The sequence below is a fragment of the Schistocerca americana genome, chromosome 4 (genome assembly GCF_021461395.2).
Source record: "Schistocerca americana isolate TAMUIC-IGC-003095 chromosome 4, iqSchAmer2.1, whole genome shotgun sequence".
NCBI lineage: Eukaryota > Metazoa > Arthropoda > Insecta > Orthoptera > Acrididae > Schistocerca > Schistocerca americana.
Window position 1 is genome coordinate 778,754,278 of NC_060122.1, and position 26,370 is coordinate 778,780,647.

Consider the following 26,370-nt stretch of genomic DNA (forward strand, 5'->3'; position numbering starts at 1 on the left):
GAAGAGATAGGAATATTTAGGAGACGTACGTTCACAGGTGCTGTAATTGATACGACCACATGCCACGTCCTAACGTAAATTGACATTCTTTAAAAAATCTGTACACAGAGCTAATTCCATCCCGCTGAATCCACAGAACAAGGACGAAGAAATGAAAACTCCTAGATAAATAGCGATAGAAAATGATTTTCGGGCAGGATTAATAGAGGGAATGGATGCCGCGGTAGGGCACAGAAACCAATAAAACGAAAAAAACGTAAATATAGAGTAATGCCATTTTGGGGAACTATCTCATATAAATTGGTGACGTTATTTAGCAACAAAGGGGTGAAAATTGCACTCAGGACGGATAACAAACTGGAGCAGGTACGCAACCATAAGACTGACACAGAGGAGAAATGGACGACGGGGAAAGCGGGAGTTTATGAAAGTGATAGTACGTGTGACAAACAGGGAGAGGCTTTAAAGTAAGGTTTAAAGAGCTTAATAATGAAGAGAATGACTCATCGGCGGTGGCGATGCACCTCAAGAGCGAGCAGCATACGTTGGGCAACATCACAGACTGTTTGAGGATATTACACTTGAGGATAAAGGATGATTGTTTTAGAAATTTAGAGGAAATGGTGATTTTTAAAATTTTGTTTTTGTGTTTTGAAATTGACAATATGGTCCAAGTAGGCTGTATTCTGTTTATTATCAGTGAATTGGCCAATCTCAACGTTGGATAATTCTCAAATACATATTTTAAGCTTCACGCTTCATTCCATATTATGATACATCGCTGCTATATGTGGAGAGGTATATACGTATTACAAGGAGTACGATGTATACCTGTCCATATGTAGCAGAGATGTGTTAGAACGTGAAATGAAGTGTAGAGCTTAAAATACATGCTTGGAAATGACTCATGGTTGAAATTGGCCAACAGCACGGGTAATAAATAGAAACAGCTTACTTGGCCCATGCTTTCATTTTCAAAGTGGAGACTTTTTGCGCTTTAAGAAAGAAATACGTTAGTGTGTTAGGTGAGAAGGCAGAAGTGTCGAAGGGACATTTCTGGGCTCACTTCAGTGATATCCTGCTTGGGAAGCAGTCACCAACTTATTTGAATTAGCAACCTTAGGTTTCATCTCTTCTGTCGGCCATTTAATATGGATGCATACATTGTAGCATTGGTGTCGTATTGGTTTTCAGAGTTCAGTAGGAGTTGGCAAAGAATGTGCGTAGATTTTATGACCAAGCGTTCGTCGTTGGGGACCGTGACATATGCGTAGCAGGAAAGTAATACAGGGTGACACAGTATAACGGGAATGTTTGAAATGAGTAGTGGCAGCCATGGGCAGGTGGCAGCACTGCGTGTTCGTGACAGCGAGTAAACAGTCCGCCATTTCAGTTATCATGGATCAGTGGAACGGACAACAGCGCGCGTTAGGCATAAAAATGTTTTATAAAAACAATGATTGTTTGGTAGCAGCACAGAGTGAGTTTCGACGTTTATATCATTTAGGACGTCATGATGCCATTCCGTCGAAACACGCGATAAAAAGTTGGATTAATACCTTTGAAGAGACTGGATCTGCCCTCAAGAAGAAACCAACAGGACGACCAAGAAGTGTGCGTTCTCCAGAGAACATTGATGTAAGCGAGTGTGTCTTACGAAGCCCTCGGCGTTCAATTCGTAAGCAAGCAGCAGTGGTTGGAATGTGCCAGGAGAGTGTTCGCAGAAATCTTCATCTTGATTTAATATTTCATCCGTATAAACTACAGTTGGTGCAATAATTGAAGGACAGCGATGACCGGTTACGATTAGGATTCTACCAACAAATCATAAAAAAATAAACAATGACGATAAATTTCTAAACAAGTTGTGGATGTCAGATGAGGTACATTTTCATCTCACAGGTTATACGAATAAACAGAGCTACTGTTACTGCCGGCCGGGGTGGCCGAGCGGTTCTAGGCGCTACAGTCTGGGACCGCACGACCGCTACGGTCGCAGGTTCGAATCCTGCCTCCGGCATGGATGTGTGTGATGTCCTTAGGTTAGGTTTAAGTAATTCTAAGTTCTAGGGGACTGATGGCCTCAACGGTTAAGTCCCATAGTGCTCAGAGCCATTTGAACCATTTTTACCGTTACTGGGCAAACGCAAATCCTAATGACGTTCATGAGCGCCCTTAACACGCCAGTCATGTGACAGTACGGTGTGGTGTCTGTGTTTCGTCACATGGGATTATCGGACCGTATTTTTTCGCAAATGAAGAGCGTAACGCAATAACTGTCAATGCCGGTCGTTACGTGGAGATGTCAAGAACTTTCGTTACACCTGCATTGAACAACTTTCCAAACGCTCAAGAAGCCTGGTTTCAACAGGACGGAGCGACTTCACACACTGCACGGCAAGCAATGGCATATGTGCGAGAATTGTTTGGCAACCTTGTGATCTCACGATTCAGTAACATTCCGTAGCCCCCTAGATCGCCAGATTTATCCGTTTGTGATTTTTTCTTGTGGGGCTACCTCAAGAGCAAAGTCTACACGACTCGCCCAAGAAACCTGCATGAGTTGAAACAGAGAATTCTGGATGCAATTCACAGTGTCCCAGCTGAGATGTTGCAGCGATCAATGAGGAATCTCAACGGCAGATTTCACGATTGTGTTCGTACAGAAGGACGCCATCTAAAGGACTTAATTTTTAAAAAATGATTAATGCCATCAATGTTTCGTAAATGGCAAAGTTGTAAGGCCTCAAGTACTATGAATGCAATTCATTTCCTTCATCACTTCTAGTTTTATTGGATTGTGGAAATGTTCCCGTTTTTCTGTGTCACCCTGTATTTTTCGTAGGTGAAAGCGACTGCCTTTAGTTTTCAACTGTGCCTTGAGAGTATAATACACCTAACACGAGCTGTTCTAGGCGAAGTTTATGTTTGACAATGTACATTTGCTTGTACGTTTTTACTTCTGACGGTGTCTAGTGGCTTAGAAGCTTTAAGGTATATTATACCGCAGGACGATATAATATTTTTATATGGTTTCCAGTACGTGTATTATTGCGATTTATTGATTGGTTTCCTTGTTTTATAGCATTTTATAATGAGATAACGTAGTCCCAGAACATATTGTGCTAAAAAATTTCACACAGTTACAACTGGTGGCGTAAAGTGTCTCAGTACCGTACATAAGTTCAGCGCAGAAAAACTTGTTGAAATATTCCGAGCTAATGTGCCATTCTATGAATGTCCAATTTACACCGGATTCGCTACTGACTGAAGTAAAATTTAAATTCCGCGTGTTGCCGCACTGAGCACAATTGGCCATTGTCGGTTTCTGTCGTCCACTGTTGCTATCTGATCGATTTATTCGATCAACATGTAAGAAGCTGACTAAGGATCTCAGCAACGAAATTCTGTTATATCGTTGATTTACAAAAACTCCTCACTCGAAGGGAGCGCTAAGGAAAATCTGTTCAACTCTACAGCGGAGACAACATGGGTTGCAGAGAAAACACAAAAACATCCTTCCACTAATGACACAACTTGGTGGTGGTATTTCTGTTCTCCGTGGGACTCAGTCTCTTCACTGACTTCGAGGTGCGTTCCGAAAGTATATTCTGTTCGGTAATAAAAACAAAACTAGTACAGATACAGAAAGCTATTTATCGGAAAAACTTCGAATCTTAAGCTATCTGTCTTCATAGCTCTCACCATTTTGTAGACACTTTCCAAGGCGTAGCAAAAGTTTTATTGTGCCTTCGTCATAGAATGTCGCCATTTGTGTTGTCAACAGTGTGATAGCATGTTCTTTGAGCTCGTCATCGATACTGAATTTCTTACCACCAAGGGCAGATTTCAGGTGCAAAATGTGATGGAAGTCACTAGGGGTGATATCAGAGCTGTACTGAAGGCGGTCAAACTCGTCCCAGCCAAAGTCCGTGGAGAAGTTGTCGTCTCTCTTTCGCAGCGTGAAGTCGCGCATTATCGTGAATTTAAAAAATAACCGTTTGTGAGCTTCCCATGGGGCTTATTTTGTGTTGAGCAACGCAGTTTCATAAGCGTTACACAATAAACATTTGCACTGATTGTTTCACAAAAAAATCACCAATAGAATAACGTGTCCATCTCGAAAGACAGTGCACACAACTTCTGGCGGAGTTAATATTTGCTTAGCTTTAGTCTTTACTGGCGGTGCAGTACGCTTCCATTCCCCTGATTGTTTCCATCATAAGCGACCCAAATCTCATGTCCGGTCACTGTCTTGCTTAGAAAATCAGCGCCATCTTTGTTGTAATGTATAAAAGGCACGAGAGCTGTACGGATACTGTCTATTATGTTGCTCTGTAAGAGTTTTTAGCCCCCAACGAACACACAGATTTCGAAAATTCTGTTTTCCACAAACGATCTTGTAATTTTCAGAAAGTTCTTAGAAACATCAGACACTGTACAATTACTGTTTTCCTTTATGAGTTCAACTGCAGGAACCAGTTCTTCGCTAGCCAACATGAGTGACCATTCCTTTCGCCATCGTTTACTCGATCTCTCCTTCATTGAACTGTCGCACCAATCTCCTCAATCACTCGACGTCGCATTTTTTTGTGAACTTCACAATCCATACATATTACAAAAAATGGATGTTTATATACATGTCTCACATATCCTCCTGAACCATTGGACCGATTTCAACCAAACGTGGTACACACACCACTTGCTGTCAGGCAAGAATCGTTGTGGGGGTAAGAGGTGGGGAAAGGGGTGGGCTTGGAAAAGCAGAGTAGCCCACGACTCACGAATAACGTTACTTTAGGCATCGAGTATTTGAGAATGAGAGCGATTAGTGACTTGCAACAAACTTTGCTCATAATTTCGAACCTTCCCAAACTGTTTCTCGCTGACAAACCCCACAAAATTATGAAAGGAAAAAAAGTTTACCACTTACTACATTTTCGCTGTTGAAGCAGTAAAACTGCCACATGGCGGTTTAATTTATTACTTCTTTAACGTTAACTATGTTCGCGACACATTTTGCAGACAGTTTTCACATGTGGCACTAAATGTACCAGCGACATTATAACATTTGAAGGCACATACATTGAAGCTCCAAAGAAAATGTTATGGGCATGCGTATTCAGGTACAGATATATGTAAACAGCCAGAATACGGCGCTTCAAGTGTCTGGCGCAGTTACATCGGTTACTGGTGCATTCGTAGGTTATCAAGATTTAAGTGAGTTTGGACTGGTGTTATAGTCGGCGCTCGAGCGATAGGACGCATCATCTTCGGGGTAGCAATGAAGTGGAGATTTTTCCGTAAGACCATTTCACGAGTGTACCGCGAATATCAGGAAGCCGGTAAACATCAAATCTCCGACATCGCTGCGGCCAGAAAAAGATCCTGCAAGAACGGGACCAACGACGACTGAAGAGAATCATAAGTGCAACCCTTCCGCAGATTACTACAGATTTCACTGCTGAGCCATCAACATGTGTCAGGGTGCGAACCATTCGACGAGACATCGTCGACGTGGGGTTTCGAAGCCGAAAGCCCACTCGTGTGTCCTTGATGCCGCCTCTGTATTAGCTATAATATCCTCCATAGGAATTTTTGGTGGAGTAATTGCAACATTTCCTCCTTTCGAGAGAAGATAAATTTTTTCCTTAGATAATTCCCTTCCCGACATATTAATAACCACGCGGGAATCATCTGTAACTGGTGTTTCCTGTCTGCCCTTCTGTAAATTAACTAACTTCTTCTTCTGCCTATTAGAAGACACTGCCGCACTTAGTTCCATAGATTTAAATGTTAGTCTGTCTACCTTATTCCAATCAAATTGCATTGCTAATAAATTCCGTGTAGCTGTGTCAATACCGGCTTATCCGACCACAAAAGGAACTGTCGACTGGGACATACCGACAAATCAGCTGTAGCGGAGCATGTTTTTAAAGACGGTGACCATGATACAAAATTTAGTGTGATGAGCGTGATAGCCAGGACATTGCATTATTACGCACGTATATATACATATATATATATATATATATATATATATATATATATATATATATACAGGGTGTTTCAAAAATGACCGGTATATTTGAAACGGCAATAAAAACTAAACGAGCAGCGATAGAAATACACCGTTTGTTGCAATATGCTTGGGACAACAGTACATTTTCAGGCGGACAAACTTTCGAAATTACAGTAGTTACAATTTTCAACAACAGATGGCGCTGCAAGTGATGTGAAAGATATAGAGGACAACGCAGTCTGTGGGTGCGCCATTCTGTTCGTCGTCTTTCTGCTGTAAGCGTGTGCTGTTCACAACGTGCAAGTGTGCTGTAGACAACATGGTTTATTCCTTAGAACAGAGGATTTTTCTGGTGTTGGAATTCCACCGCCTAGAACACAGTGTTGTTGCAACAAGACGAAGTTTTCAACGGAGGTTTAATGTAACCAAAGGACCGAAAAGCGATACGATAAAGGATCTGTTTGAAAAATTTCAACGGACTGGGAACGTGACGGATGAACGTGCTGGAAAGGTAGGGCGACCGCGTACGGCAACCACAGAGGGCAACGCGCAGCTAGTGCAGCAGGTGATCCAACAGCGGCCTCGGGTTTCCGTTCGCTGTGTTGCAGCTGCGGTCCAAATGACGCCAACGTCCACGTATCGTCTCATGCGCCAGAGTTTACACCTCTATCCATACAAAATTCAAATGCGGCAACCCCTCGGCGCCGCTACCATTGCTGCATGAGAGACATTCGCTAACGATATAGTGCACAGGATTGATGACGGCGATATGCATGTGGGCAGCATTAGGTTTACTGACGAAGCTTATTTTTACCTGGACGGCTTCGTCAATAAACAGAACTGGCGCATATGGGGAACCGAAAAGCCCCACGTTGCAGTCCCATTGTCCCTGCATCCTCAAAAAGTACTGGTCTGGGCCGCCATTTCTTCCAAAGGAATCATTGGCCCATTTTTCAGATCCGAAACGATTACTGCATTACGCTATCTGGACATTCTTCGTGAATTTGTGGCGGTACAAACTGCCTTAGACGACACTGCGAACACCTCGTGGTTTATGCAAGATGGTGCCCGGCCACATCGCACGGCCGACGTCTTTAATTTCCTGAATGAATATTTCGATGATCGTGTGATTGCTTTGGGCTATCCGAAACATACAGGAGACGGCGTGGATTGGCCTCCCTATTCGCCAGACATGAATCCCTGTGACTTCTTTCTGAGGGGACACTTGAAAGACCAGGTGTACCGCCAGAATCCAGAAACAATTGAACAGCTGAAGCAGTACATCTCATCTGCATGTGAAGCCATTCCGCCAGACACGTTGTCAAAGGTTTCGGGTAATTTCATTCAGAGACTACGCCATATTATTGCTACGCATGGTGGATATGTGGAAAATATCGCACTACAGAGTTTCCCAGACCGCAGCGCCATCTGTTGTTGAAAATTGTAACTACTGTAATTTCGAAAGTTTGTCGGCATGAAAATGTACAGTTGTCCCAAGCATATTGCAACAAACGGTGTATTTCTATCGCTGCTCGTTTAGTTTTTACTGCCGTTTCAAATATACCGGTCATTTTTGAAACACCCTGTATATACATATATATATAGGGAAGCTATAGAGATTCAGAAACACCACAATAATTTTAATAGAAAAGAGGAAGGCTTAAAGTTAGACAAGATATGGCGGCCGACTTTGCACCAACGCAACAATCGATTACATAGGCCAACGATAGAAAAACTTTTTTGCTGAAAATACCTTATACTTATGATTTTTAGGGTGGGAAATCCAAATATGATACTTAGAAAACTGCATCATCCACCATTTCTTCACATTTTACAGTTAAATTTGTTAAATTTCGCGATTTTTTAAAGAATTTAACAGCTTGTATACAGTTAAAATAAATTTAAAAAAAGGTGTAATGAATGTAGATGACGTTGGTTGCACTGCTGAAAAACACTTGGTGGCTAAGAAATTTCGATTCTATTTTTGTGTTAATAGATGGTGTTTTGTTTACTGTCTGCCTAACCTCATTTTCCCGTTTCCTGTACATGTGCTGAGTACAATGTCTAATCGTGGTTGTAAAAACTCTGCTGACAGTTTTTGTTATATTTTTGGTGATTAAAAAACACCAAATAAACATTAAAGACTTTCTGGAAAAGGTTTGCGTATCATACTTTGGATCTAAACTTGGTAATGAAGATAAATCTTGGGTGATGCATAAGGTATGTTATGTGTGTGTTGAAGATCTGAGAAAATGCTCCAAAAAGTTGGTAGGACATGAAAAAGATCCAGAATATGTTTATATTATAGCTACAATGTTAAAGAAGTTTAAAACCTTAAGATGTTTACTGAGCCTGAAAGTTCACTTTTTAAACAGTCACCTTGATTACTTCCCAGGCAATATGGGATATGTAAGTGAGGAGCAAGGAGAGCGTTTTCACCAGGACATTAAAGTGAAGGAAAACCGCTACCAGGGCCGCTGGAACACCAACATGATGGGGGACTACTGTTGGTCACTTCACCGAGAAGTTCAGCAAGTGACTCATCACAGAAAAAGCTACAGAAGAAGCTTCAAAGAAAAAAGAGAAAGAAAATACGAACCAATTCCAGATGACAAGTGAAACCTCTACTAACACATATCATTGTTTTAAGTAGCTTACTGTAAATACAAACCATGCTAATGTTGTAACAAAGTATTTCATTAATTTCCCCATTTACTGTATAGCATAGGATTTTTATACTATATAATAAAAAAGCATATTGCTCGAAAACTATGGGTAATACAAAGAAACTAAGGCTAGATTTGGATTCTGCTCATAAAATTCTATAAATATCAGCTATCAAAGCAAAAAAAAAGTTTTAAAAAATTTCGTAGGCCTGTGTTACCTCCAATCGAGAATGATGATGTTGGCCGGAGATAGACATACAGTCGGCCTCACGTGACGTATGGTGGTGCCCCCTATGCGCTCTATATAAACGGGACCTCAACAGCCTGGCAGCCAGTCGTTGACTCACCTCGGAAGACGTTGCCCGCAGTTGGCAACGAAACGTCAGGAAGAATAAGTTTAATAGACCGACCACGGCCTCTCAGCCTGGAAGTTATAACTAATGAGACCCACATACAACACTGGATGTACCTGCAACATTGTATCATTCTACAACGTATAGATCAGGAGATACAGCGTCATAAACATTGAGCTACGTGAAAATGAAACTGCAGGGTGAATTTCGGTGGAGATACAGGTGAAATATGTGTACAAATATGTGTGAGATAGGTTAAATACATATGAAATATACACTCCTGGAAATTGAAATAAGAACACCGTGAATTCATTGTCCCAGGAAGGGGAAACTTTATTGACACATTCCTGGGGTCAGATACATCACATGATCACACTGACAGAACCACAGGCACATAGACACAGGCAACAGAGCATGCACAATGTCGGCACTAGTACAGTGTATATCCACCTTTCGCAGCAATGCAGGCTGCTATTCTCCCATGGAGACGATCGTAGAGATGCTGGATGTAGTCCTGTGGAACGGCTTGCCATGCCATTTCCACCTGGCGCCTCAGTTGGGCCAGCGTTCGTGCTGGACGTGCAGACCGCGTGAGACGACGCTTCATCCAGTCCCAAACATGCTCAATGGGGGACAGATCCGGAGATCTTGCTGGCCAGGGTAGTTGACTTACACCTTCTAGAGCACGTTGGGTGGCACGGGATACATTGTCCGCGGACGTGCATTGTCCTGTTGGAACAGCAAGTTCCCTTGCCGATCTAGGAATGGTAGAACGATGGGTTCGATGACGGTTTGGATGTACCGTGCACTATTCAGTGTCCCCTCGACGATCACCAGTGGTGTACGGCCAGTGTAGGAGATCGCTCCCCACACCATGATGCCGGGTGTTGGCCCTGTGTGCCTCGGTCGTATGCAGTCCTGATTGTGGCGCTCACCTGCACGGCGCCAAACACGCATACGACCATCAGTGGCACCAAGGCAGAAGCGACTCTCATCGCTGAAGACGACACGTCTCCATTCGTCCCTCCATTCACGCCTGTCGCGACACCACTGGAGGCGGGCTGCACGATGTTGGGGCGTGAGCGGAAGACGGCCTAACGGTGTGCGGGACCGTAGCCCAGCTTCATGGAGACGGTTTGCGAATGGTCCTCGCCGATACCCCAGGAGCAACAGTGTCCCTAATTTGCTGGGAAGTGGCGGTGCGGTCCACTACGGCACTGCGTAGGATCCTACGGTCTTGGCGTGCATCCGTGCGTCGCTGCGGTCCGGTCCCAGGTCGACGGGCACGTGCACCTTCCGCCGACCACTGGCGACAACATCGATGTACTGTGGAGACCTCACGCCCCACGTGTTGAGCAATTCGGCGGTACCTCCACCCGGCCTCCCGCATGCCCACTATACGCCCTCGCTCAAGTCCGTCAACTGCACATACGGTTCACGTCCACGCTGTCGCGGCATGCTACCAGTGTTAAAGACTGCGATGGAGCTCCGTATGCCACGGCAAACTGGCTGACACTGACGGCGGCGGTGCACAAATGCTGCGCAGCTAGCGCCATTCGACGGCCAACACCGCGATTCCTGGTATGTCCGCTGTGCCGTGCGTGTGATCATTGCTTGTACAGCCCTCTCGCAGTGTCCGGAGCAAGTATGGTGGGTCTGACACACCGGTGTCAATGTGTTCTTTTTTCCACTTCCAGGAGTGTATTTAACATTTGCTTATGCAGGCAAAACGAGGGGAAAAAGCGCATCCTAAGCTTCTGGAACGATTGAAACAATATTTGATACAAATATTAGTTACATATATTAGTTACGAACTGGAAAGGAATGCTGTGGGGAAAAGAACCATCAGCCTGCTATTTGGGTGAGGAGGGTGATGTAGAGAGAGGATGGGGAGGAGGAGATGGCAGATGGGGCGAAGGGGGATATGGGCACAAATAGGGTGGAGGAAAAGATGGACAGAGGCAGGTAGGAGGGTATGGACAGAGAGAGGGAAGAAGAAGAGATAGCTAGAGAAACAAAAGAGAAGGAGATGGACAGAGAGAGAGGGGGCGATGAGATGAAGATAGAGAGGGGGAGATGTGTAAAGAGGAGAAGGAGATTAAATTAGAGGGAAGAGGATGAGGGGGAGGAGGAGATGAACAGAAGGGCAAGGAACTGATTTACATAGGGGGAGGAGCTGATGGATAGAGAGAGAGAGAGAGAGAAGGAGGAGGAAGCAGGTGAATAGAGAGAAGGCTAGGAGGAAATGGACAGAGATGGGCAGGAGGAGATGGAAACAGAATGGGGGGTGGTGGCAGTGGACGAAGGGGATGGGGATGGCGGAGGTGGACAGTGAAGGAGAAGATGGACAGAGAGAGAAGGAGAAGATGGATAGAGAGAGGGAGAAGGAGAAGATGGACTAACAGAAGTTTGGGAGAAACTAATATGCAGGCAATGCCAGGTGTTCTGCTAATGTGTCAGTAAACATCGACTGGTTTAGTGTTCTTCACATCCAGAAAACGAAATGCGGTTGGAATCTAACAAGTGGCGAGATTTTCAGTCAACTCTGTCATTCTAGGAAAGCACTGTACAGTGTAATTCAAAATGCTGTCATCCCCTTCTCCTTGATCAAAAGCAATTACTGCGTGTGCATCGGGCTGTGACTGTAGCGCCTAAAGCAACTTACCTTATGGGCATGCATGCAAATCCCATCCCAAGTGACGTCACTTGGCGAGTATTTTAGATGCACTTGGTTGCTGGCAGTCTCCAGAATAGGTACGGTGCACCTATTGAGCAAGTCAACGTCTTTACTTTCTTACTCATGTGAATATTCAGATAGGCATTAGACCATCATATCTTTATTATTTATGAAGAATCAAGTTTGCCTAGATCGCTAGCAATTCTTTTCGTTATTACTGTAACCGGTTTTGACAGATCTGCACTGTCATCATCGGATCTTGAAATAATATTAGGAATGTACGGTGTCAAATAAAACATGACAGGGAACATCAGCATTTCAGAAATAAAACACACAGTCAAACATACAATATGTTGTGCTGATGTCCCAGCAAATACTACTCGCTCCCGGTCATAGTAATAATAAAAAGAATTGCTAGTGATCTTGGCTAATTTAATTCTTCAAGAATAATATAAGTTTCAGATCGCCACCAAACTGATGCAATGTCAAGCACATACACTGATGAATCAAAACATAATGACCACATGCTTAATAGCTTGTTTGTCCGGCTTTAGAACGAAATATATCACTGATTCTACGCATGACGGATCCGACGGTGTGTGCGTGTTTGTGGCATTAGATGCTTACTCACAGGTCATGTAATTCGCGTAAATAACTGGCCGCTGATTTGCGTACGAGGTGATGGCGCCCGATAGCGACCCATAGGGGTTCCATAGGATTTACATGAGGTGAATTTGGTCGCTGAGACCTCAACGTGAGTTCTCTATAACACTTCTCAAACCACAGTAGCACGGTTCTGGCTGCGAGACACGGACAATTACACTGCTGAAAGATGAAATCGCCATCAGGGAAGAAATCAGGCATGAAGGGATGCAGGTGGTTCGCAGTTTTCAGCGCGTATTCGATTACTATCACAGATCCCAATGCAAGCGCAGAATGTCTTCCATAGCATAATACTGCTTCCACCAGCCTGCGCCCGTTGTGCGTTGAACGTTTCGAGCCGCCATTCACCTCGATGATGGCAATTATGGAGACGACCATCGACCTAGTGTAGTAAATGTGACTCATCCGAAGAGCCGGCACGTTCCCATTGATCGACGGTCGAATCCAGATGGTCCCGTGCGCACTGCAATAGTAATTGACGGTATCGTTGGGTCAACGTGTGAACACGTAGGGGTGGTCTGCTACGGAGCTCCATGTTCGACAATGTACGATGAATGTTGTGCCCCGAAAAACTTGTGCGTGCACCAGTATTGTACTCTTTCGGTAGAGATGCCACCGATCACCATCTATTGTAGTCTACAGAGCAGGCAAGCCTCCGAACCCCACGTTCTGCGAAGAGTCTGTCCTACCTGTTTCCAAAGATACTCAAGTCTGTAGCACGTGAACATTTGACCAGCTTCTCCGTTTTCGAGATATCGTTCACAGGCTCTGCGTAATAATAATCTGTCTAACCGAGCGGTCTCAGGCGCTGCAGTCATGGGCTGTGCGGCTGATCCCGGCGGAGGTTCGAGTCCTCCCTCGGGCATGGGTGTGTGTGTTTGTTCTTAGGATAATTTAGGTTAAGTAGCGTGTAAGCTTAGGGACTGATGACCTTAGCAGTTAAGTCCCATAAAATAAAATAAAAAATAATTTGCCCTTTGTCAAAGTCGCTAATCTCAGTGGATTTCTCCGTTAGCAGTCTGTGTCTGCTCCGCTTACATACGTTCGTTACTGTGTCACGCCCCCGCAATACCACCAGCGGCATCCAATGTCGCGTTGGTCAGTGGTTGGTTGGTTGGTTGTTTTGGGGAAGGAGACCGGACAGCGTGGTCATCGGTCTCATCGGATTAGGGCCGGCCAAGTGGCCGTGCGGTTCTAGGCCCTGCAGTCTGGAACCGCGAGACCGCTACGGTCGCAGGTTCGAATCCTGCCTCGGGCATGGACGTGTGTGATGTCCTTAGGTTAGTTAGGTTTAAGTAGTTCTAAGTTCTAGGGGACTAATGACCTCAGAAGTTGAGTCCCATAGCACTCAGAGCCATTTCATCGGATTAGGGAAGGATGGGGAAGGAAGTCGGCCGTGCCCTTTCAGAGGAACCATCCCGGCATTTGCCTGGAGTGATTTAGGGAAATCACGGAAAACCTAAATCAGGATGGCCGGACGCGGGATTGAACCGTCGTCCTCCCGAATGCGAGTCCAGTGTCTAACCACTGCGCCACCTCGCTCGGTGGTCAGTGGTCACAATGTTTTGGCTGCCCAGTGTACTTAATATTTTTGTCCAAACGGTATTGTCGCAACACTCAATTAAAAAGATGGTTATTAACGGCAGTTTCGATCAAGGCTACCATTCCTAAGCAACCAAGCGGGAGGTGTGTTGGGAAAGGTTGAAGCAGTGGGTCTGGCTAGCGCTACACAGGCTGCCCTGTCTGCAGGCTGGTGCACGATGTCGCCCTGGACGACGAGTCTGCGTCATCGCGCAGCGAAGGCGAGGACGACGGCTCGGCGTGCGGCAGCCCCGGAGACCAGCCCGCCGCGCTCGCGCCGGCTGCTGCCCCCGCCTCCGCCGCCGCCCCCGCCGGCGCGACGCCCGCGGCCGGCTCCGCCCCCGCCACCGCCACCGGCTCGGCACCTCCGGACTCGCCGCCCACGCAGCCGGTGAGCGGCGCGCCGCCCGCCCCCTGGACGGACGCCCACCGACCCGAGCGCCGCCGTCGGCGCCTGCCCGAGATACCCAAGAACAAGAAACGTGAGTCCGCCATTTGCGAAACGCGTTTTTCCGTACGATTGCGCAACGCTTGAGCAGTAAAAAATGGCGGAGTCCGTATTCTGGCTATCGAGAAACACTCAGTTGCGTATTTTCAATATTTAACCCTAGAGTCACAAGGTGATAATCCCGAGACATAAATAACAAGGTGGGGTAAATATTTACCCCACGTTTTTCTGAATTATTTGTTTCACAGAAGATGTTCTGGAGTAACATAAAGTAATAATCACACTGTAAGAAACATTTATTACAAAGTATACTTATGTTTTATAATATGACAAAGCAAATCATAACTGTAATATCAATGCATTTTAAAGTATCGTGGTTGTCAAATGCAGAAATATTACATTGCACTTATCTATTGCATTCAGTTACCCTTTGTGTTATGACATTTCAAAACACAATAGAATAAATCAAAAGGCATAAGAATCATCGAAGGAAATAGCATGTAAATTGGTAAAAAGTATAAAGCTAACAACTACGAAAAAATAGTTCCCCATGTGAAAAGAAACAGTTTTTATAAATTATTTTCAAAATTTGATCATATTTTGAATATACCAAACATTTTCAAACTAAACTGTTATGACAACTTTGACAAATATTTTACCGATGGTCCTTGCACACTGATTTCGAACAGACACAGAATTCAAAGGAACTTTTCTGGCCATCTTTTCGATTACAAAGAAAGCATCGTCCACTTTTTTTTAGATCGTTTCTGGTTGTGCCGCTCATCTTGGAATATCGCTCCCAAAATGTGTCAAAATCTGTTCCATGGTTTACCCAAAGGGGTAAATTTTTTCTCGTGATTCTGTCCTTCATTTCTGCTTCAACCAGCCCGAATGCCAGTGATTTGAGAAAATTGCTTCGGCTGTTTGTGCCGCCATTATCCTTATACAAGACATAGGCATTTATTCCTGATGCATCCAAAAGGCCATACATGTATCGCATTCTCCAGCGTCTGGTTTTTCGTGCTGTGGTCTTGTTGTGGCATACTAAATCAAATACATCGACTTCCCCTTTGTTATCATTGTAGAAAAGTACTATTTTCGATTTCTTTGTCTTCTCATCTATTTCACCTATCTCATGTATCGTTGACAAAAGAATAATATTTTTATTTTTATTTGGAATGTATGACTCCAACATTTTTTTCCCTCCTGTAAATGAATACAGACGAAGAAACTGGCCTATTCTCGGCTTGAAGCAGGGGTTCAGGTATTTCTGGTTTATTCTTGCGTAAGGTGCCAACCATTGTCGACTTTTTGTCAGCAAGTTTGTCAGCTTCTTCACAAGAAGCGAACCAGTCGTCCATTGTAATGTTCCGGTTGGTTACATATATAGGTTCACATAATTTCATCACATAATATGTAGGAACTGAAACACATTTGTCCCTAGTCTCTTTCTCCAAATATGGAATTCCTGCATAAAAATGTCTTCGCCTCATATAAAGAAATTATATTTAGCCCATATTTGTCCGGCTTGCTTAGCAGATACATTTTGAATGGGCATCTGCCTCGGAAGCGAAGGACTGACTCGTCAATGGTTGGAGGGCAGAGGGAGTGTACAATTCTTGACTATGTTTGACCAGCATACACCATAAATCACAAAATGCAGCGAACTTGTCTGCTGTTCTTCTTTGCAGTCTGGTAAGTTGGTCATCAAATCTTAGATTATTGATCAAAAACTCGAATCGGTTTTTCGTCATAACTCCTCGGAAAAATGGGGATCAGTATACTAAAGACCACGCATCAGTACAATTCAGATGCTCATTTTTTAGAGCTCCACTCATAAAAAGTATACCAAATAAAGCTTTTATTTCGTTTTGGTTGGTATCTCCAATATACCACTGCGGTGATGTGAATTTATCCCATGAATTACCAATTTTTTGGTTTGTGTACGTAGCTATTAGTGAAACAACAGTTCAAATAATTTCAGGGGCGACGTTTCGTTTATTGCTTTGCCTTGTGCACCAAGTACATGTACCACTATATTCTTCGCTGGCACTCTCGACGCTTTTTTGTGGAAGGGATGTGCGTTCCAACAATACCCATTTCTGCCATACAAAATTTTCCTTACTTGGCTATCTCCTTAGTCTGATGAACCAACCTCAAATGACGGTACATCGAATTCGTCATCCTCCTGGTCGTCTGTGATATGACCGTCTTCAGGTTCACTCACATCTTCGTCTAATTCACTGTAATATATGTTTTCAGACTCTTGACGCTCAAATTCTCTTATTATTTGCTCTGGAGTTCTTAACAGTTCATGAGAAGACATTTTCTACGCCTGCAAAAGTGTAAGTACCACCTATTTTATAAACAAAAAAATTTAACTTAAATAACAAGGTGGGGTGATTTTTTACCCCGATCGCAAAATTTCACACTTTACCTGTTAAAGGAGCATGGAAAATAAAGCCTGAGAGATTATACGACTGGAAAGGTAAACAATGACATCCATCCGAGAAGCCAGTGGTACCAACATAGGATAAAAAATTATATCGACTGGGGTAATTTTTTTCCCGACCTTGTTATTCTAGGGTTAATAGCATACAATGCAAATAGCTTATATGATAACATTATTTTATTAAGATCCCGCAGATTTTCTCTGTATCATTGAGTAATAGATTAAAATACTACATTTAAAAATTGTTGAGGCTCACCGGAATTTTAGAAAATGTTCAAAGTGAATACCTGGATTGCTAGAAAATAACTTAAATATATGCAGTACTCAAAAAACTCAATATTAATTCCATAAAATTTTGGAAACAGTCCCAATCGAATATGAAACAATAGGTCGTTGCCGAATGTAGTCGCACAGCTACATCGAAAAAATATATCGGTGTACAGTTGCGATGAAACTGGATAGTATAGGATATCTTAGCACATGCTCCAAAGACATTCTAGTCCAAAATTACTAAAAACAAACAGAAATTGCTTTGTTCATCGAAGACATGCTGCCACTGTGATAAACAGCTTTTTATAAGCGCATGTTGCTACCTACTGGGAACATGCAGAAACGGAAGCAAATGATGCACAGAAAGCACGTGGTGCAAAGTTTATCCCACAACCACGCACATTGAGTTCGGTTTATTCACTGACCTAGAAAATAATGAACTTTGGTTTTAGTATACCTACCACAGGAAGACTTGATGTTTCGACGGCCGACCAGTCGCCTTCATCAGGTGCTGCGAGTTTTGCCGTCACGTATGCTCGCTGCCTAGATCCCAACCAGACTGCAAACTAATGTTGGTCTCGCGCCGCTGTTCATAGCAGAGTTCGGTTCCTGACATCCACTACACCCTTTCACGCTTTTTTGTTTTTCAGAACCCACACGGCTATTCCGAAAATTGCAAATTTTCTCATCTCCCAGCTCTGTTGCGACCTTAATGAACTGAGTGCTGGACCTCAAGCACTGCGTAGTTTGTAACGTCTGTCCAGGTTTATTAGGTTTTCAGACATCTTTATTTCGACAGACCCCTTAACCCTTTCAGACCCACTGACTACAATTGTGTACATTAACTTTTACTGTGTCTTTAGCGACAACAGAAATATTCTTTCTCAAGAAAAACCTCATTTACACATATTGAATGTTCAGTCTTTTTATCATGTACATCATCGGTCGGGCATCACTACAAAACTATCAGCATGTGAATGTAGCAATGTGCAGCAGCTTATGACTCCCACGATACAAGCAAATTCCTTTGCGTAACTGAATGTTATTACTGGTCTTTTGCACTGTAATTATTGAATGATCAGTCTGTTTATTATAGCAGTGAATATTGCAACAGTAATTACTTTGTTCATAAAATGAAGCGTTGTGTACAACATATATTTCAACAATGGGTACATATATTTGTATTAATCTTGCTTCTACAATGATTTAAAAAATCACCTAAGAGGATTAGAGCAAAAACAAAAATTATCCTTTCCCTTTCTGAAAGGGTTAATTGCGCTGTCCCAGAAAATTGGGCCCGCATCTCGTGGTCGTGCGGTAGCGTTCTCGCTTCCCACGCCCGGGTTCCCGGGTTCGATTCCCGGTGGGGTCAGGGATTTTCTCTGCCTCGTGATGGCTGGGTGTTGTGTGCTGTCCTCAGGTTAGTTAGGTTTAAGTAGTTCTAAGTTCTAGGGGACTGATGACCATAGATGTTAAGTCCCATAGTGCTCAGAGCCATTTGAACCGTTTGAACCAGAAAATTGGCATTTGCGACTCAGTATTGGTCTCTTTGTACTTCATTTCACGATTATGTTCAAGGTAGTCTTCGACGACATCTGATCTGGTTGTTTGTTTTAATCGATTGCGACGCTGATGTGCAAGAATCATCTCGACTGTTGTGATAGTGAGCCCCACGTAGGGCAGGCCACATCTGCATGGAATGCGGTGCTGGCCCGACTTTCGGAGATGCTGGTGTACTAGTCTTCATTTTCAGCAACGTTTCTCTCGTATTTTCATTAGCTGCAGTCTCTGAAGTTAATTTAGAAAGAAAGCATGGCCTCTTGTGAGCTGCGAAACGAGGAGGTTTCTCGGTGCTCCTTAGGTTTGCTGACGCTCTTTCTTGCTACTTTTGTCTCCCGCAATTGCAGCCCATGAATACTTTTCAGTGTTTACCTTCACCCTTCATTTGCGATGTGGTTATTAATTTTAAGTTGATCATATACTTGTCACATGATTTTGTGTGTGTGTGGAAAGATAGATTAGCCAATGGCCTTGCTGCTATGATAACACCGGTTCCGTCAGATCAACGAAGGTGAGCGCTATTGGGCTGGGCTAGCACTTGGATGGGCGACCATCTGATCTGCCCAGCGCTGTTGGCAAGCGGGGTGCACTCAGTCCTCGTGAGACAAATTGAGGACTCACTTGACTGAGAAGTAGCGGCTCCGATCTCCGGACTCTGACACAGGCAGGGAGAGCGGTGTGCTGACCACACGCCCCTCCATCTCCGCACCCAGTGAAGCTGAGGATTACACGGCGGTCAACCAGTACCGTTAGGGTCTTCCGAGACTGGTTAGGACGGGGAGTGAGAGCGGAAAGACAGATTGCATTATACGCAATATACAAGTACAGTGAAACATTGTCTGTGGGTTCAAATGGCTCTGAGCACTATGGGACTTAACTCCTGTCATCAGTCCCCTAGAACTTAGAACTACTTAAACCTAACTAACCTAAGGACATCACACACATCTATGCTCGAGGCAGGATTCGAACCTGCGACCGCAGCGGTCGCGCGGTTCCAGACTGTAGCGCCTAGAACCGCTCGGCCACCGCGGCCGGCTGGGTCCGTTCCTTAATGGGCTACAATGTTCTTTCCCAGAAGAAACCGTAGTTGTCTCGATAAAAAGCGATATGCCGAATTGCTCTCGTGTCGCAGTGCACATAAATTTTATTTTAAAGCTCGGAATATATAAGTATGTAGCTCACTGTTACTTTTTTATTTACCTGTATCGTCTCCAGCAAGACTGTAAATGTGAAATTCATATCACATTCCATCACATTGAAAAGTAGATGGTCATGGCTCATTATATTCACAAACAAAGAGGTATCTCTTGTTAACGGTATATAAATGACAGAAGACAGAGAAATATACACCTCCAGGACATTATCTGTTTTTTCCGTAACAAATGTGTGTTTCGTCACAAGGCGCAGTGCCTACGGTTAACACAGAAATGATAAAATTTGACGCGGTCTAGTTTTTACTCAAGCGTCCAGCTAAGCTCCACTTCTTTTCTGCTCGTTCTTTTGCGCTGTATGCTTTCCAGTGGCGCCTTCAATTCACAGTCCACCGTCGTCACAATATCCTTTTCTCTGTCCTCCTGCATTAGTCTCGCTCACACTCTTCACCATACACCTCTGACAGGTGATTTCTGTGTGCCACTGTTTCACACACATACTTACTTATTTTATTTTTCTTTGTTTTATTCTACACACATCGAAAAAAGTTTTGCATCACTCCGGTTCCCAGAACTCCTGAAGATAGACGTTGACTGTGGATATTGTATCACGGACACAGTCTCTTTGACTGTTCAGAGATGTCACTAAACCCGCCCAAAGATGTAAACAACCATGCATGAGCAGCGCCTATTAGACGGAGGACGTCCGATAGCTGATTAGTTCCAGTCATTCCACCCGGAAGGAGGTACACGGCTCGTGATGCCTGCAGTTGAACCATGCCTAGACGGTCAATACCGCGGTTCGATAGCGTCCGCATTGCTACTTGCACCACGAAGGGCTCTCAACAACGGAAGTGTCCACGCATTTCGGAGTGAACCAAAGCGATGTTGTTCCGACACGGAGAAGATACAGAGAGACGAGAGCTCTCGATGAAATGCCTCGCTCAGGCCGCCCATGAGCTACTACTGCAGTAGATGATCGCTACCTACGGATTATGGCTCGGAGGAAACCTGACAGCAACGCCACCGTGTTGAATAATGTTTTTCGCGCAGCCACAGGACATCGTGTTACGACTCAAACTGTGCGCAATAGACTGCATGATGCGCAACTTCACTCCCGACTTCCATGGCGAGGTCCAACTTTGCAACCACGACACCAAGCAGCGCGGTACAGATGGGCCCAACAACGTGCCAAAAGGAACGCTCAGGATTGGCATCACGTCCTCTTCACCAATGTGTGCCGCACATGCCTTCCAATAGTCGGAGACGTGTTTGGAGGCAACCCGGTTAAGCTGAACACCTTAGACACACTGCCCAGCGAGTGCAGCAAGGTGGAGGTCCCTGAAGTTTTGGGGTGGCATTATGTGGGGCCGACGTACGCCGCTGGTGGTCATGGAAGGCACCGTAACGGCTGTACGATAAGTGAATGCCATCCTCCGACCGATAGTGCAACCATATCGGCAGCACATTGAGGCAGTCTTGAGGACGACAATTCGCGCCCCCATCGTGCACATCTTGTGAATGACTTCCTTCAGGATAACGACATCGCTCGACTACAGTGGCCAGCATTTTCTCCAGACATGAACCCAATCGAACATGCCTGGGATAGAGTGAAAAAGGGCTGTTTATGGACGACGTGACCCACCAACCACTCTGAGGGATCTACGCCGAATCGCCGTTCACGAGTGGGCCAATCAGGACCAACAGTCCCTTGATGAACTTGTGGATAGTATGCCACGACGAATACAGGCATGCATCAATGCTAGAGGACGTGCTACTGGGTATTAGAGGTACCGGTGTGTACAGCAATCTGGACCACCACCTCTGAAGGTCTCGTTGTATGGTCGTACTACATGCAATGTGTGGTTTTCATGTGCAATAAAAAGGGCGGAAATGATGTTTATGTTGCTCTCTATTCCAATTTTCTGCACATGTTCCGGAACTCTCGGAACCGAGGTGATGTAAAACTTTTTTGATGTGCGTATTATCTCTTCCTTTCTCCTTTTCATTGCGTGCTCTTCCTGGTTCTATTTCTGGTCCTTAATTCTCTTGTGAGATTGTTGCGAGAGAAATTCTGACAGGTTTCGCCGTTAGTGTGCAGGATAGTGTTTTAGTTAGCAGCAACGGTACATCAGACGCCGACCAGGTGACAAAGTACGTGTGTTTAACGAATACCTGTCTAAGTTTCCGTGGCTTAGTGATTATATCGTTCAGAATTAATGCAGATGACCCACTCTCGATTCCTGCTTGTTATTTCAGGTGTTTCAGGTGTGGAAAGATCAGAAGGGCATCTACATAAAACTAAGTTACTAAATAAAACGCTCAGACCCTGCAAAAGGCATAAAATCAAAAGTCTTGCAACATGTTGTTGCCCACGTGACATTTATTCATTTACCTTTCTTGTCCTAGGCTTTTTTTGTGTGTGCAATCAGTCCCTTGACTGGGTTGACACAGCCTCCAGTGAATTCCTTACATGTGTCAACTTCATTTCATAGTAATTGTTGCACCCTACGTCTTCAATTATTCGTCTTATTCCAATCGCTGTCTTACCCCATAATCTTTAACCTCTGTAGCATCCTCTAGTATCATGGAAGTATTCCCTGATTTCGTAACACGTGTCCTATGATGCTATCCTGTCTTCTTGTCATTGTTTTCCACATGTTCCTACTTCGTGGATTCTCCAGAAAGTCTCCTCTTTCCTTATCAGTTTACCTTATTTTCAACGTCCCTCTATAGCACCACATCTCAAGCACTTCGAGTCTCTTCTTTTGCGGTGTTTCCTCGGTTCATGATTCATAGTCATAATGCGCTTCAAACGTACCATCTCAGAAATTTCATCCTCAAATTAAGGTCTGTGTTTGTTACTAGTAGACTTATTTTGGTCAACAGTGCCCTCTTTGCCAGTGCTAGTCTACTTTTTATGTCCCCCTTTCTTCGTCTATCATGTGTTACTTTGCTTCCGAGGCAACAAAATTCCTTAACTCCATTTAGTTCTTGGTCCTTTCCTAAAACCTTTTTAATCTCAGCACTTCGTTCCTGGTCTTTTACTGCTGCTTCTTGGTTCTTTTACATATTGCACATTACCCGTCTTTCCCTGTATTTTCTACCTATTCTTCTGATAATTTGAAACATCTTTTACTATTTTGCGTTGTCGAACGCTTTATCTAGATCAACAAGTTCTATGAACGTGTGTTGCTTTTTCAAAAGTCATGTCTCCACTATCAATCGCAACGTCAGAACTATCTCTTTGGTGTTTTTACCTTTCATAAAGCAAAGTGATCGTCAACGAGCAGATCTTCAATTTTGTTTTCTGTTCCATGTATCCTAGTCAGCAACTTGATTGCGTGAGCTGCAATAGTTCTTACATTTATCTGGTTTTGCTTCTTCAGAATCATGTGGATGCTATTCTTCACAAAATCCGATAATACGTCTACAGTCTCATAAATTCTGCACACCAGTTTGATTAATATCGAATACACTGTTCAAAAATCACCAGAGGAAGAGGTATCTTGGTAAAGGCCCATTCCGAAATTAGATGGTGGATTGTAGGGGGTACATAAGAGCAGGTATACACTCACATCACAATTTAGTTATGAAGAGTAGTCTGGAATTTAGGAGTATCGTCAGGTAGTATCATTGTGTAAAAAATTGTGATCTGAAGTACTGAGAAATGGTTATGTGCGTTTGAAGTTCACTAAAGATGGAGATACTTTGATGATGAATATCAGTGTAGACAATTCAGAGTAAGAGGAATGGGCTGCCCCAAAAAGGGCAATCATAGAAGTTTAACAAACAGATATAGGTACAAGAAAGGCTCTGCATATAAATGTTGGCGTGATTGATGAAGGAAGAAAGTACAAAAAAGAAAAAGACTACACCAATATGTATTACTTAGGGATGAAATCAATAGGTAGTGCAGGGGCATTAAAGCGATAATTCTACAGGGAATATATGAAGAAATCGAAAAGGAAATGAGTACCGGAAGACTTAATCAGCATATAGGAAAAGTCAAAGTAAGTTTCGACGAAATTAAAAAAAAGAGCAACAGCATTAATGGCGCAGAATGACTTCCACTGTTAAATGCAGAGTAGTGAGAGACAGGTGGAAAGAGTACATAGGGGCCTCTACTAGGAGAAAAAACTGTAGTCTGACGTGATAGCTCAACAAACAGATGTCTGTTTGGAAAACGTAGGGGATCCACTATCGGAGTCGGAGATTGACAGAGATTTGGGTAACTCCTGAGCCTTCAGAATTTCTAAATTCATTAGGAGAAATGCTAACCAAAAGATTAATCAATTTAGTGTGTAGGATTTCACAATGATGTAATCCAGACAGTATCTTTCCAAATCTACCTCCTCCTCTTGCAATTTTGAACACATTATTCACTATTACCATCTGAAATTTATTGTAGAAGGAGAGTTTCTCATCTTTCACTCGTAATATAGAGCTCATTTTCTCCCATAACTCTGTCTTCATTCCCCTGCTATAGCGATCCAATGCTCCATGATTATTAGATTTTAGTCTTCTTTTACGTACTGAGTTACTCATTCTGTTTGTGACGTCGACATATACAGCTGAATTACTGTTCTTGGCGTTTATTTGTGTCGGCTGTGATGAGAATAGTCCTACCACTGAACTTTTCACAGTAACTCACTGCTCTACTTTCCTATTTATGATGAACGCTACTCCGCCGGCCGGAGTGGCCGTGCGGTTCTGGGCATTACAGTCTGGAACCGAGCGACCGCTACGGTCGCAGGTTCGAATCCTGCCTCGAGCATGGATGTGTGTGATGTCCGTAGGTTAGTTAGGTTTAATTAGCTCTAAGTTCTAGGCGACTGATGACCTCAGAAGTTAAGTCGCATTGTGCTCAGAGCCATTTGAACCATGAACGCAACTCCCATTATACCATTTCCTGCTGCTGTTGATGTTACACTGTATTCGTCTGACCAGGTATTCTTTTCTTCTTTCCATTTCACTTCGTTGACGGCTACGGTCGCAGGTTCGAATCCTGCCTCGGGCATGGATGTGTGTGATGTCATTAGGTTAGTTAGGTTTAATTGGTTCTAAGTTCTAGGCGACTGATGACCTCAGAAGTTAAGTCGCATAGTGCTCAGAGCCATTTGAACCACTTCGTTGACGAATACTGTGTCTACAAACAAACTCGGTACCAACTGAAACTCCGAACAACCAAAATTCAATGGAGTTCTTCTGCCGGCACCACCGAAGAGAGTTGCTCTAACTCGAGACCCGTTATTAGCGTATGCGGTCTGCGCAATTCTTCTAATCAGCTGCCTGCGCTCTCACGATCCCGAGTCTGTCTTCTCAATACCGCAGCCGTTCAAATATTCCAAGTCCTCATCTTGGCGACGACCGACACAATGGTAGCGCCACAGACGACTACCAGACTGTGTTTGTGGCTCGTTTTAGGGCGGGTTACCTGTTTATAGCGTCCCTCAAGTTTCTGGAAGATTCCCTCTGAGGTCCATAGTGAGCCTGTGTGTGAACATTGCCGTACTAGGTCAAATCACGAGCCGCTTACGCTGCGGTGACACGCTCACAAGGGAACCTCCCCATCGCACCCCCCTCAGATTTAGTTATAAGTTGGCACAGTGGATAGGCCTGGAAAAACTGAACACAAATCGATCGAGAAAACAGGAAGAAGTTGTGTGGAGCTATGAAAAAAATAAGCAAAATATACGAACTGACTAGTCCACGAGTAAGGTAGGTAACATCAAGGTTAGTTTGAGCTCAGGAGCGCCGTGGTCACGTGGTTAGCGTGAGCGGCTGCGGCACGTGAGGTCCGTGGTTCAAGCCTTCCCTCGAGTGAAGAGTTAACTTAAACTTACTTTATTTTCGCAAAGTTATGATCTGTCCGTTCGTTCATTGACGTCTCTGTTTACTGAAATAAGTTTAGTGTCTGTGTTTTGCGACCGCACCGCAAAACCGTGCGATTAGTAGACGAATGGACGTGCCTCTCCGATGGGAACCGAAAACATTTGATCGCAATGTCATAGGTCAACCGATTCCTCCACAGGAAAACACGTCTGATATATTCTATACAACACTGGTGACGGCATGTGCGTCACATGACAGGAGTATGTTGTCGACCCACCTAACTTGTACACTTGGGGAATGGGTAAAAAGATTCTTCTACCTTGCCCGATTTAGGTTTTCTTCTGGATGTGATAATCACTCCGAAAAAAGTAATGAAAACATAAAGAGTTTGTCAGATAAACTGCAATAAATGAATGCAACAGTTTCACAGTCGCACAGTTTTCCCTGTGCTCTGTCAAAACATATGTTTTTAACGTTTTCAAATTTTTCCGTTTAGGCGTAGCGATACTACGGCGCAGTTATCTCCCATCGGACGGACGGACGGACAGATAATAATTGCCTGAAAATAAGAAATTAAAATTCTCACTTGCAGGAAGACTTGAACCGAGGAACTCTCGTTCCGCAGCTGCTCACGCTAACCACGGGACCACGGTGCTCCTGAGCTCACAAAGTCCTTGATGTTGCCTATCTCG

At 44.0% G+C, this 26,370-nt stretch overlaps 1 protein-coding gene across 1 annotated transcript in view; it reads left to right on the forward strand.

Annotated features, from left to right (window-relative positions):
- Positions 1 to 14,321: 14,321 nt before the first annotated feature.
- Positions 14,322 to 26,370, forward strand: part of LOC124612858 (JNK-interacting protein 1) — a 125,288-nt gene continuing 113,239 nt past the window's right edge. Inside the window, exon 1 of the mRNA XM_047141288.1 lies at positions 14,322 to 14,444. The gene's annotated coding sequence lies outside the window, so the exon portion shown is untranslated. The remainder of the gene's footprint in view (positions 14,445 to 26,370) is intronic.